This window comes from Sitophilus oryzae, unplaced genomic scaffold (assembly GCF_002938485.1).
Source record: "Sitophilus oryzae breed Bouriz unplaced genomic scaffold, Soryzae_2.0 scaffold_466_pilon_pilon, whole genome shotgun sequence".
NCBI classification, from domain to species: Eukaryota; Metazoa; Arthropoda; class Insecta; order Coleoptera; family Curculionidae; genus Sitophilus; species Sitophilus oryzae.
Window position 1 is genome coordinate 275,287 of NW_022147047.1, and position 14,009 is coordinate 289,295.

At 35.1% G+C, this 14,009-nt stretch overlaps 1 protein-coding gene across 1 annotated transcript in view; it reads right to left on the bottom strand.

The window, feature by feature from the left end:
- Positions 1-14,009, bottom strand: part of LOC115886046 (neuroligin-4, X-linked-like) — a gene marked incomplete at its 5' end in the record, with an annotated part of 245,135 nt that overhangs the window by 154,490 nt on the left and 76,636 nt on the right.

The window sequence follows — 14,009 nt, forward strand, 5'->3', positions numbered from 1 at the left end:
AAACGCCATTGTGGAATAAAGAAGAGTCACTATTGGCCAAGTAGTAACGCCTAGGGCTTGACCTCGATACAATTATCATCGATTGTCCTTCCCCAACCGTCTTTGACGCCGTTTTTTTTTTGATCCTATGATATATTCCGAGGAAATGAATAGGAAAGAAACATAAAAAATAATGAAAACAAATGTTTATCGTTCAATTATAAAATTTGTTATTTAACTAAAGAAATCCCCTTTTGTTCAATAAGATGACGATGGTGTATCTCTCACAAACTTTTCTGAAAACAATTTCTTCGGTTTTTCAAGAACTTCTTTTTAATATAACTTTTCAAATATCAAATCTGTCGATACGCAAACACGTGTCTCAAATTTGTGATGAAGATCTGAACATACTAAAGTTCAGTTTGTTATTTTAATAACAAATTTAATAAATAAAAGTTTTGTAATTTTCACGATATAATTAGTTTTGTTTTAAATTTTAGTTTGTCTTTAATATAATTTTTTTGTCGCTATGTAAATTAATTTATCCTGTTAGGCAACACGAAAATGTCTGCATATATTTTACTATCAAAAAAAAAATAATAATTGAAAAAATTGCAAATTGTTGGTGGCCAGTTCATTAGGCTCTTAAAAATTAACAAAAGCACGTATTAACATGATCAAAAAAACAAAATGCTCAGTAGACATGACTCAATAATACAATAAATAATCTATACTAATATATACTGATTAATCACGATCCTGCTCAAACCACTCAACGTAAGAAGCTTAATTTTGGCAAACAGGTTGATTCTAGGGTGTAGAGGTTCGATAAGAAGGGATTTTTTGAAATTCCAGTTCCAAGAGGGTGAAACCACCCCTCAAATATTACAATATTTTTTATTTAAAAAACGGTCAAGTTTCCGAAAAAACGCTTAAACACGTATATTTCATTTTGTTTTTTTTACATATTTTAAGATTTCTTAAAAATGTATACAAGGTGTTTCGAAAAATCTGGTCATTGATTAATCACGATCCTGCTTCAAGCGCTTGACGTAAAAAGCTGATTTTCGGAAAACAGATTGACTTTAGGGTGTAGAGGTTCGATAAGAAGGGATTTTTCGAAACTCGAATTCTAAGGGGGTGAAACCACCCCTCAAATATTAGAATATTTTTTATTTAAAATCCGGTGAGTTTTTCGGAAAAACTCTTAAACACGTATATTTTATTTTGTTGTTTTACATATTTTAAGATTTTTTATAAATTTATACAGGGTGTTTCATAAAATAATCACGATTCCGCTTGAACTGCTTGACGTTTAAAGCTGATTTTTGGCAAACGGATTGACTGTGGGGTGTAGAGCTTCGATAAGAAGAGGTTTCTCGAATCTCAAATTCCAAAAGGGTGAAAACGCCCCTCAAACATTACACTATTTGTTATTTAAAAACCGTTAGTCTTTCGGGAAAATGCTTGGACAAGCATAATTTATTTGTTTTTTTACATATTTTGAAATTTTTTAAAAATCATACAGGGTGTTTCAAAAAGTTGGGTAATTTCTTAACCACGATTCTGCTTAAACTGCTTGACGTAAAAAGCTTATTTTTGGCAAACGGATTTTTCGAAAGTCAAATTCCAACGAGATGAAACTACCTCTCAAATATTACCAAGTTATATAATAATATCGCCATATTGTTTTTCTCATGCTGACATAAATATGAGAAAATTTTATCCAGCTTGTATGTTAATGGAAATTCTTGCTTTGCTTTATCATCACCATTACAAATGATTAATTCGACGCGAACGAAGTCGCTGGTACACGCTAGTATAATTAATAAATAAAGATGATATTTAGGAAAATTTTCTCACGAAATTATTCCACAGGGTGTTTTAAAGTTGAGGCGAAAAAAAACCGTCGATTAACCCTGTACTATATGCCAAATGCTAAAGTTTATAAGAAACTGAGATTACGAATTAATGTTGATATATTTATATACAGTTTGCTAAAAAAATCAAGGAAATAGGGTTAAATATACATAACATTTTTTAAATAATTCTAAAAATATTCCATTTTGCCGTCCTTATACAAGCGTTATTTGTCAGCTACGACAAAAACGAGGCCCACCCATAATCTATAAAGCCCTTTCCAGACTGGGAATCGTGATCGCAGTCCGCATAATCGAACAGTCCACCAGCGTACGTTCGCTGTAGGCTAGTAGTATATTAGACCTAAAATAGCCGAATAGAAGAAAAAATTTTTAAAGCTTTGATATGTTGAGATTAGACGCACCAAAAGGAGACTTTCCAAAATCACAAGAGTTCTTAACTTTAAAGTGTGAGCTTCACCCCAAAAAACCACCCCCAATACGCCCTTCGATGGTTTTTCCGAGGGGTGAACACTTAGGGGATTTATGGTGTACACATGAGAGGATTTCCAGGGGATGTACCGAGGATGTAGTGGATGTACCGAGGATGTAGTGGATGTACCGAGGATGTACTAGAGGATGTAGGGGATGTACCGAGGATGTAGTGGATGTACCAAGGATGTACTAGAGGATGTAGGGGATGTACCGAGGATTTACCGGGGATGTATTTCGAATTATTTGGGGCGTAATTTGCCGAATGCGATATTTCAAGTCATCCAAATTTGTGGGTTGTCTTTTGAATACATTTTCCATAAGGTATCCTCTTCGGTATCTTCTTAAAAAAGGTTTTTTTCTAATATTTTTTTTCACTTTTTAATTTTTAAATGAGATTAACTCCAAAAAGCTTGGATTTGGGTATAGCACTTACATGGAAAATATTCAGAATTTCAAGGACAATTCAAAAATGCAGAGAAATAATAATTATGTTGCCACGAGGGTTTCAATTAAAAGAAATTGTTTTGGACAAAGCATTTTTGAGACACCCTGTATAACATTCATTTTTTGCATAATCTGCCTCGGAAAAATTAAAATAATTGATGTGGCCGAGCGATTTCCAAAAAAATGTGGTTCTCGAGATGTTAATATTTATTCAATATTTTACAACCACCCTGTACGAAATCAAATAGGATTATTGAGAATATAGATAGATATAGATATTTCCGATATGCAGTATTCATAAAGAGATATAGCGGTATCTGTTATATCGATAGCTATATCGATATTTGTGGACGAATATATCGTTACTTGGTTTTCACGTATGTGAATTAGCTTGTGCACATCCGTTTTTTTCAATGAATTTATTAAATAAAGTTTGCACAAGCCGATTTTCAAAAGCCGATTTGCACAAATTTCATGAGAGTGAAAATGGACCTTTATTTGATATATCGATAAAAATATCAATATATAATATCTATAATGTATATATATATAACTCAAGGCTTTGTGGCTCACCCCTACTCATAACCTCAAAATATCTCGCAAAATGTATGTATAAGTCAGATATATAGCCTTTAATCCATATCTCTGGTATAAGTTTATGCAAAAATGTGTTTGGCATGTGTGTTCATATCTTATTGCATAGTGCCGTAAGCGTTATGAATTAAAGGGAAGTGTGTGTAAATAATTATTATTGTACCCTCTATACGTCAAAAACGAAGTTCATAAATGCGAATGCCTTTAACGTTGCCTATTTTTAGGTCTGTTTTATAAAGTAGATCCTCGGTAGCTACTAGATCTCATTTTTATTTGGGGTTCAAAACACGAGATTGATAACTTTGCACATAATATAGGGCTTTACGCATGACTAAGTTATTTTTTCCGCCGACATAAACTGCATAAACCGAGGCATAAACTGCTGTTATACAGGGTAAGTCTTAAATAAGTGCAAATATTTTCAGGGGTGGTATATTTTGACCCCAGGAACACGTCTATGATGTTTTTTTTGCAAATAAAATATGTTAAAAATCGTGCATTTTCTTTTAAATTTCCCTGTATATTTTTCGAAAACTTTTTAGAACTGCCTGTTCACCGCTAATTTTCCCACGTTATAAATTCTTAATCTCTGATATTACCATAGTTACAGCTTTACTCTATGGTTACGGCACTAAAAGGGATGCAAATACAGAAAAAATTCAGGTGGCTATCAAAATTAAAAAAAATCAATTTTTTTTTAAATTTTCAAACTTAAATAACTCGGTTATTTTGGACTTATTTGAAAAATGGTAAAGAAAAAATATGTCTCTTTTATCGAGATCTACCAGCCCTGAAAATATTTGCACCTATTTAAGACTCACCCTGTATAATAAAAGTAACGGCGAATTGTTGTAGGCACAATAATAGCCGAGATTGTTACAGCTCTGGCAAGATTTGATATGGGTTGGCGCGCCTTAGTTCGATTCTCGATAACCCCATATAATTTTTTTAAATGGTTTTGATTTTTTTTTATCCTTTTGAATTCAACAAAAACTATATTACTAGCCAATAAATTGTAGAGGTTTGAGAAATTTTGTGTAGTTATACATATAATAAAGCTCGTAATAAAGTGGGAGATCGCTCTAACATAAATAACAATTCCGGTAGTAAAGTAACCTTAATTTTGTTATTTTAAATAAAAAACACCCTGTAAATTTTTATATCCCTCTAGTAAATGTAAGTCGAAATGGTGCTTCATCTTTTTTTTTTATATATTTAAAAGTTTCGGAGATAATAGCGTTCAAAATTTTAACTTTCTTTTTACCATTCAAATAAAATTTAAAAAAAATATATACAGTGTGTCCAAGATAAGTATATCTCGAAAAGTATTTTAGATACGTAGATTTTTTAGATACGTAAAACGGTTCATCACGAAAATTATTCTAAATGTATGGCGTACACATGAGAGGATTTCCAGGGGATGTACCGAGGATGTACTAGAGGATGTAGGGGATGTACCGGGGATGTACCGAGGATGTAGTGGATGTACCGAGGATGTAGGGGATGTACTAGGGGATGTACGAGGATGTAGGGGATGTACCGAGGATGTAAGGGATGTACCGAGGATGTACTGGAGGATGTATGGGATGTACTAAGGATAGAGGATGTAGGTGTACACTTTTTGCCCTATGTGTTTACCCCTCGGGTTTTTCGCTTTTTTCTCAGTACCCGTTGGTCCCACAAAACATTTTATACTTCGAAAATATTACCTATAAAATTTGATACAAAAAGGTTCTATTCATTATTTACATTTATACAATGCATTTCGAGCAATAACCGTTTGAAAAATGGAGTACCTACAAAAAAATACAGGCCGCCTTTCAAATTATAAGGTCTTCTAAGGTATTTTAACGTGCTAAATATACACGCAACAGATATAATACTGTATAATATAAACAAGAACATTTCCTATTCCACTAAACTAACATTCATACTTTCATCTACATATTGTCATCGTCTATATTTTCTAGAATGTGCTCAGTATTCGAACAACTTTGCCCACGACAAGTTCCGCACATAATTGTACATTTCATGCCGGCTTTAATGCAACTGCATCTTTTTACACAATCTTATTTGCAGTTGCACGTTATTAATGACATAACTGAAGCAGGGGCGGGTGATTCTGTTGTATATGAAGGTGACAGGGTGTTATTGATTTTCTTCCAGCCCCACTGGTCGGGTTTTATAGGTTGTTCTTACCATATTTGTACTTGAAGATATGTTCTCCGGGAATATTATTTAGCTGCAGCAGATGTGGGAGGCAATTTTGATAAAAGTACCGTGCTGTTTGCTTGACCAACTAACTTATTGAAACAAGCGTATCATTGCTCACCAAGGCTCCCTTCAGATGATTGAAGTTTGTATAGTTTCAGTATAAACGTCTCTCCAGCTTTTTCAATTTCTTCAGGTGTTGACTTTGCGTTGTTAAAAATATATTTATATCAAGGTCTTTTTCTTTATTAAATATTTGTACGTGTTGTTGTTTTCCTTTTCCAAAAAATCCTGATGTTGTGTCACGCCCGCTCCGCTAATAGAGTGAATAAACAAAATTGATTTTTTTTTAAATTACGTATAATACTGGATGATTGCAAGTCTCTTGAACTATACATTCGTTGTTTTACATTACCTATGGCTTCTTTCAAAAAAAGAATGTCTTTTTCATCGGGGGAAAGTGCTGCTAATAAAACAACAAGATCGACATCTTCTCCAACGACTAGAACTTGTTCATTTTTCTCAGATATTTTGATGGCAGTACGAATAATTTGAACATCAGCAAACAAGATTGTGTAAAAAGATGCAGTTGCATTAAAGCCGGCATGAAATGTACAACTATGTGCGGAACCTGTCGTTGGCAAAGTTGTTCGAATACTGAGCACATTCTAGAAACTATAGACGATGACAATATGTAGATGAAAGTATGAATGTTAGTTTAGTGGAATAGGCAATGTATTTGTTTATATTATACAGTATTAGGAACTATATAGGAACTCTTTTGATTTTAAAAAATCTGCTTTTAGTACGTATAACCTCAACATATCAAAACTTTATATTTTTTTCCTAAATAAGCTAATAGCAACGTACTATAGTCCAGACAGGGCCTTATATTCATATAGTTGCGATGGAGACCACGTAGCGCTGATGTGCCGCGGTGCGATATTGTCTCCTCAGTGTGTTTTATGAGCTGGACCGTTTGATTTAAGGCCTGGCCTGGAATTGGGGGACGGTATCCGATCGGTACGTGACCGACCTTGTGGGGTTTGTCAAGTCTCTAAACGGAAAGTGTAAGATATGAACGATGCAGTTTTATTAGTTCGATACATCCAGTGGGAAAACTAAACTCTTATTACTAATTATTTATTTAGTGTCTGCTTATTGAGATATACTGGTCTCCTTTTCTTGACACATACCGAGTGGTACATCAGCGTTGAAAACATACCATGCATATTTTGAACTACCAAAATATTGGTTGTCCTATTGATTTTTCAGCGAAGTCGTACATAGGTTTCTTATGCTGCAAAATTACACGTTTAAATTAAAATTGAGCAGGTAACAATACAAAACCAGGCAAATAAAAACAAGAGACAGATAGCAGTATACTTTTAATAATTTTTTAGTTTCTTTTATTATCAATCATGGCCTACTAATAAATATGATTTTTAATATTTTTTTAGATATTGCAACTTTAGTTCATATCTTTAAAAATATTATTTTCGTAGAATAACAGACGCTGTATTCTACGTAAGAAGTTCTTAAATAAACAGTTTTCACCTTCTCGATACCTTTATCAATAACAGAGATACAGGGGGTGTCCCAAATTGCAAAATTTTCAAAAAGACCCTGTAGCTCTAAAACGAAGGGGACTATGAAAATTTTGTTTACGGCATCTTCCGTTTGAAAAAAAAGTGGTACAGGTTTGTGCAAACCGCACCTTTCTATCTTCACGAATAACGGAGATACCGTATAATTTCAACCAAAATGGGACAACCTGTACATATGGCTTTTGCCTAACTCGAATAAGTTTTAAATTACAAAACGTATTTCGGGGGCACCTCGGGGGGCACTAACTGTAGGTACTATAACGTAGTGGTGCAAACAGCACAACTTACATTTAGTAATAGGTTGACATCTGATAGTAGGTTACATTTGATAGTAGGTAATCATAGGTTGACAACTTAAGTTACGTTGACATTTGTCTGGTTTTGCATTGTTACCTGTCCAGTTAATTTAAAAATAGATGCAGTTTTCCTTAAATTAGTTAGAATTTAGAATAAGGTGGGAGGGGGTTAATCTCTGCGAACTTAGAGATCTATTGTGTCCCCCTTTCTTGAGTTATAACTCATCATACAGTCCCAGGACTTCCTACGGAGACCCGTGTCCCTCACAGTCGAGGAGCTACGACCCAGGCCGGGTAGACGAAACGGTAGCTTGTGTCGCCTGTTGGGTTTAGAGATAGGAGGTAGGCTCCCGACCACTAGTATGCCACTTGCGGAGGATGGTCTCACGCAAGTGTCAGCCACCTCTCCTGTAGTTCTCTTTGGGTTTGGCCCCTTGGAACTTTCATTGTTACTGTTCCCAGTGTCGCTAGGGTGTTTCCCCACAGCTTCACCGGTGATGTTTTTATTACTATTATTACCAGATCTCATAGTGTTCCTATGAGTCGCTAGGGACAGTCGGTCCACTTCTACAGAGCCCCGCATGTAGAAGTAAGGGGTAAAATACAATGGGGTGCCCCAAGGTTGAAGCTGTCCGTAGCCCTGCCCGGTATCGTTATATGTCTTGGTGCAATTCTCTGGCCACGACACTACAGTCAGGGACAAGACGATGAGTGAGATGCTTCTTAGCCCAAGCCAAGTGCTAGGAGGGATTCCTCCCAGCACCTGACCAGGAGCTTCCCCACCAACGACAAGGTCTTGCATCTCCTAGGGGAAGTTAAATTAGTTAAAACGGGCTTATCGGAAATCATGTTCATATTTTGCAATATCATTGCTTCATTTTTAAATAGATTTTTTTTAATATGTTCAAATAAATGTTTTTAAAAAATCTATGTATTTTCATGTTTTTTATTGGAGAAAATATTCAACCGAATTACACTCGTGCATCAAAATTAACCTGATAATTTTTCATTTTTAAGCATGTTTTCAATCTAAAACAGCATTCGTTTATATTTATATTTTGGAAGAGCCCACCTCCTTCAGATCCTCCTTTAGACAACATGCCTTCATGAAAAATTATCGGTAATTTTGATGCACTTGGATAATTACTTCCGAAAATTATTTTAATATGAAAAACATGCAACAACATACTTGAAAGTTGACTTTATGATATTTTCCGTATATCTTAAGTAAATATGAGTATACACTGCTGATAAACTAATTAAACTACACAAGATCTTCGGAGAAACTTTAAAACTTTACTTCCTACAAAGCATAAACCTCCAGAATACTTTCCGAAATCGCGGCTTGTACGTTTTACTTGTTCGGCTCTATGGAGTCGTATCCGAGCATAAAGCTGCTCCGTCGAGGCTCTATTTATGTTTAGAGCGATAAACAACCGACCGACCGGTCTAGGAAGCGCTAACAGAAATTAAGATCAGAATTAGGTGTCAGGGAAGCGATAAAACTAGTAGTTTACGAAAGGATTCGTTCTGGCAAGAGCGAGAGGAGTGAGATAAGACTGATGCGGGAAGAAAGGTATTAGAAGTCTTGTGTCTCCGAGGACGCTAGCTTTTTGAGAATTAAATTCCATTAAAAAGTGCGAGTCGGACTTACCCACAGAGGGTTTCGTAAAATAAAAACTATATATTTTATGAATTAATTACAAACGTATAGTTTTCAGATTTTTCCCTATATTTGTAGTATAAAGTGGTATTACCTACCAAATTTCATGTTTGTAACAAATTGATTCTTAAAGGAAATAGTCTTTACCCCATAACACCCATCCTCGCTCAAATATCGTCTATAATATACAAAGTACTTTCTTGTTCTAGCATCCTCATCCAGTTGCTTGGTTTTGCACAGAATGGCCCTATTTGATCGGTGGAAAGGGTTTCAGAGTAGAGGATAAATATTGTGTAGGAAAAACAAAATGGAGTTCCATATTAGCACCCTCTCCTCTAATAATTAATATTACTAGCAAAAAAGCAAAAAAAAATCATAAAACATGATTTTGGCCAACTTTTAGTTCTTAGTACCCTCTGTGCGCCGTCGGCGCGTGCAAAAGCAGAAATAAATTAATTTTCCAAATCCAAAATATATCAATACATGTCATCATTGACATAAATTAAACATTGACAAAATTAAACATTGACTAAATTAAACTTGACTAAATAGTCATTAGACTGACATCATAAATTTGAAATGATTTTGTGCCAAAAGATTAACAAAAACTGTTTTATCATCATCCTTTCGAAGAAAAATTAATGATTAATTTAAAAAAATAAAATGTTCCCAAATTTATCATTTCAGTCCAAGAACTATCTACCCAGCAAGTTTAGATTTGTCAACAATGACATGTATTGACTATTTTCTTTCTAAATATTTTGAAAACATATTTTGTTACGTAAAAAATCACGAAAATGTATATTTTTGTCACTCAGTAGTTTTATACAGGCACGTACGAAAAGTTATTACTTTTCAAAACATTTCAAACACATGTAGGTGGCGCACCCTACAAATAGGAGTCATATTGAGATCAAAATCAAATTTCTCATGTCAAAAAACTACCAGTTAACAATTTTCATTCAAAGGCCGACGTTATTATTTTCGAAATTATTTCGAAAACATTGAAATAAATACGAAACTTCTACACCCTGTATCTCCGAAACTAAGCATATTAGGACATACATTTATACGAAGTTTTTTACTTATTTTTTATCTGCAGAATATGTTGTCGAAGTTTCCGGAATACAATTCGGACCACCCTGTATATCGTCCCTAATTTTGTGTGTCAATTTAAGCGTCAATATTTTTCTTGCAGCAGAAATATCTAAAATGTTCCACGAAATGTAAAAACCTGTGTGGGTTATTCATCTATCCGCTTATCTCGTTTCCTGGTTCAAAAACGTCGATTGGTTTATCGGTGCACTTAGATATGTTTGCCGCAATTTAAGCGTCCCGTCGCGATACGAGCGACCAGGCTAGTGCCTCCGCGCCGTTATAAAAATCAAACGTCCATAAATCGGGCGATCTCGGATGCGCCCCGCATCCACCGACAAACCATCAAACGAAATTGAACCACGTCTCGCTCATATTCTAGCTGCGGATATCTATCCTCGTCCCTCGATTTTTCTATCTCTCCATTCCGCACGCCCTCACTTCCTGCCCTCGGCGTAATATCGCGAAAGGGTTATATCCAGTGGCGCTTCTTCAATAAGGGCACATTGGCACGCAAACACCCAAATATAATATACTCAGATACAAAAAAAAACGCAACGGAGACTTTTTGGTCAAGTTTAAAGTGTGATATTTTTTTGAGTTTTAGTCCTGTTCTCGTGAATTTTTGATCAAACTGTATATAAAACTTCTTCTTCTTCCTGTGCCTTGTGCTTAGCCGCACATTGGCGATTGTCTGTAATCTTCATACAATGTGTATAGTGCCGTTTTCGGCTCTTCGAAATATGGTGGCTGCGTCGCTGATGTTACACCAATCCCGTATATTTCTTAGCCAGGAATGTTGTTTTCTTCCTGAGCCTCGCCGTCCCTCTGTTTTTCCTTGTAGAATCAGCTATTCGGCTACTTCCTTGTAGAATCAGCTATCAGCCTCGGCCATATCCTTATTATATAAGGATATGGCCGAGGTATGAGACTTTCCTTTCTTTAACTATATTAAGCATTTCTCGTTCATAGCCTTCAGTTCTTAAAACTTCTTCGTTGGTGGCATGTGCGGTCCATGGCACACGTAAGAGTCTCCGGAGAGTCAACATTTCGGAAGCCTCGATGCGGTTCAGGGTTCTAGCCTTGAGAGACCAGGTTTCTGCGCCGTATAGTAAGATGGGCCATATGTAGCATTTTACTACCCGTAGTCTAAGTGTTAGCGGGAGACTGCGTGCTAATAGGAAGTTTTTAAGTTTAAAAAATGTTGACTTTTCATAACTCGTTCTAAGTTTAACTTCCTCATCGCAGTCCCATCGTTCATTGATCATGGCACCCAGATATTTAAATCGTGGAACTCGCTCTATAGTATTTCCATCCACGGTCAATGCGGTGTTGATTGTAGGCTGGCATCCTATTACCATAAGTTTGGTCTTGGCAGCGTTGATTTTAAGACCGAAACGATTTCCCATGTCCCCTATCTTATTTATTATTTGCAGGAGATCCTCTAAAGTTGGTGCTAGTATTGCCGTATCATCTGCATATCTAATATTGTTAATTGGAACTCCGTTAATTTTAATTCCTCCACTTTCTCCTTCCAGGGCCATTTAAAATATTTTTTCGACGTATATATTAAAAAGTATTGGTGACAGTATACAGCCCTGGCGGACTCCTTGACACACATTGAAGGTATCTGTGGATAAATTTTTGTTAACTCTTATCTCCGCGGTTTGGTTCCAATATAGTTCCTGTATGATTCTAATGTCTTTGGCGTCTATTCCTATCTCGAACAGTCTGTTTAGGAGAATATCGTTTTTAACATTGTCGAAAGCCTTCTGATAAATTATGAAGCACACAAAGACATCTTGGCGTTGATCATAACATTTCTGGATTAGTAGCTTGATTCAAAACAAAGCCTCTCTGGTACCCAGCCCCTTGATGAAGCCGAACTGTATCTCTCCGCTTTTTTCTTCACATTTGGAATATATACGAGCATGCTTGACTCGAAGAAAAAGTTTCAGAGCATGATTCATTAGACTTATAAGTCTGTAGTCACTACAGTCTATATAAAACTATCATCTTTAATTCATCAACTTAGTTTTTTATAAATTCTAGTATTTGGCTTATTATACAGGGTTAATTGAAGGGTTGTTCTTTACCCTAATTTTAAATCTCCCTAACGCATTAAAATGTTAATAACCCTCCAAAACGCATTAAAATGTTAATAAAAGGTACAAAACTAGTATCGACGTATGCACATATCAAGTACATATAGATGTTAATTGAAATTGAAGAATAATTGAAAAACTTGAAATAAGAAGGGCCTCCGACAAGGATGTGGTCTATCTCCAATTTTATTCAATATTTACTTAGATGCAGCATTGGAACAATGGAGACGAAAATGTAGTGGAATGGGCATACCACTCGAAAATAAAACAGTATATACCATTCACTACGCCGACGATCAAGTAATACTGGCCCGAGATGTAGATGACATTGAGTACATGTTGAGAAAATTAAATGAGGAGTATGATAGATGGGGTTTACAAATAAATTTTAAAAAGACAGAATATCTATGCGTGGGCAACGAAGGACAAGACCTAGAAATGGAAAACAGAAACAAAATAAAATCATGTACAGAATTCACATACCTAGGTACTAACATACATAATAATGGAAAAAGCGACAATACCATCAATAATAGAATCAACAAAGCCAGAAAAATTACAGGGGCACTAAATTCTATTATTTGGCAAAAAAATATAAATACCACAAGAAAAACCCGCATATATGACACTATAGTTAAGAACACACTTACTTATGACGCTGAAGTATGGCAGATGAGCAAGTCCATGGAAGGAAAGCTTTTAGCAACTGAAATGGACTTCCTCAGAAGATCGGCAAGAAAATCAAAATTGGAAAAAGTGCGAAATGAAGAAATAAGAAGAATAACGAAGAAAGAAAAAACCAAACCAAACCAAACCAAACCATCATAGAAGAAATCCAAAAAAAAAATTAATCTGGTACGGGCATGTAAACAGAATGGGAGAAGAAAGGCTATCAAAGAATATAATGAAATGCATCCCAAATGGAAAAAGAAAACGAGGAAGACCCCGAGAGACATGGTTAAAGGGGGTAACAAAGGCAATGTCATTGCGCAATTTACAAGCCGATGACTGGATGGACAGTAGGCAATGTGTGCAAGTGTCCAGATACACATATCTATTTCCAAAAAATTGTTTTTTCAAATGTTTCGATCTGCACCAGTTCTACTCAATAAAAAATCGATATTAAATCTTCCTTAATGCAGTAAACGCCTTTAAAAATAAAGAAGAGCAAGACCAGTAAGACTCTAACCTAACTAAATCTCGTCGTCCGACAAGCCTCCGACCGAGACATTTCGACAACATTTTTGATTATTGTATTGTTAAAATGTACGGATTAGCCTTTTATTATTGTTTCATACACACTAGACCGTTCAGATTTACTAATATTGCATTGATTATAGCTGTAAATAAAAATGTGTGTTTAATACCAGTAAATAATCCGTTAGTTGATGAAGAAGTATCGTGTTTATCGACAAAATTAATTGTAGGCTTTTAAATTTTGCCTAATATGGTCATATTTTGCAATATTCAACTCATAATTGTTGATACTTCTGGTGGATGATGTTCAATTTATACATATATAAAATATAAACAAACCAAATTGAAGTACTAGAAGCAATAAGGTGAGATAGTTATTTTTACGAATCCCTTTATTATTACTTCTTTACTTATAGAGTATCTGTTTCTGTGTATGCCTAAGTTTCTGTTTTCCAAGAAGCATA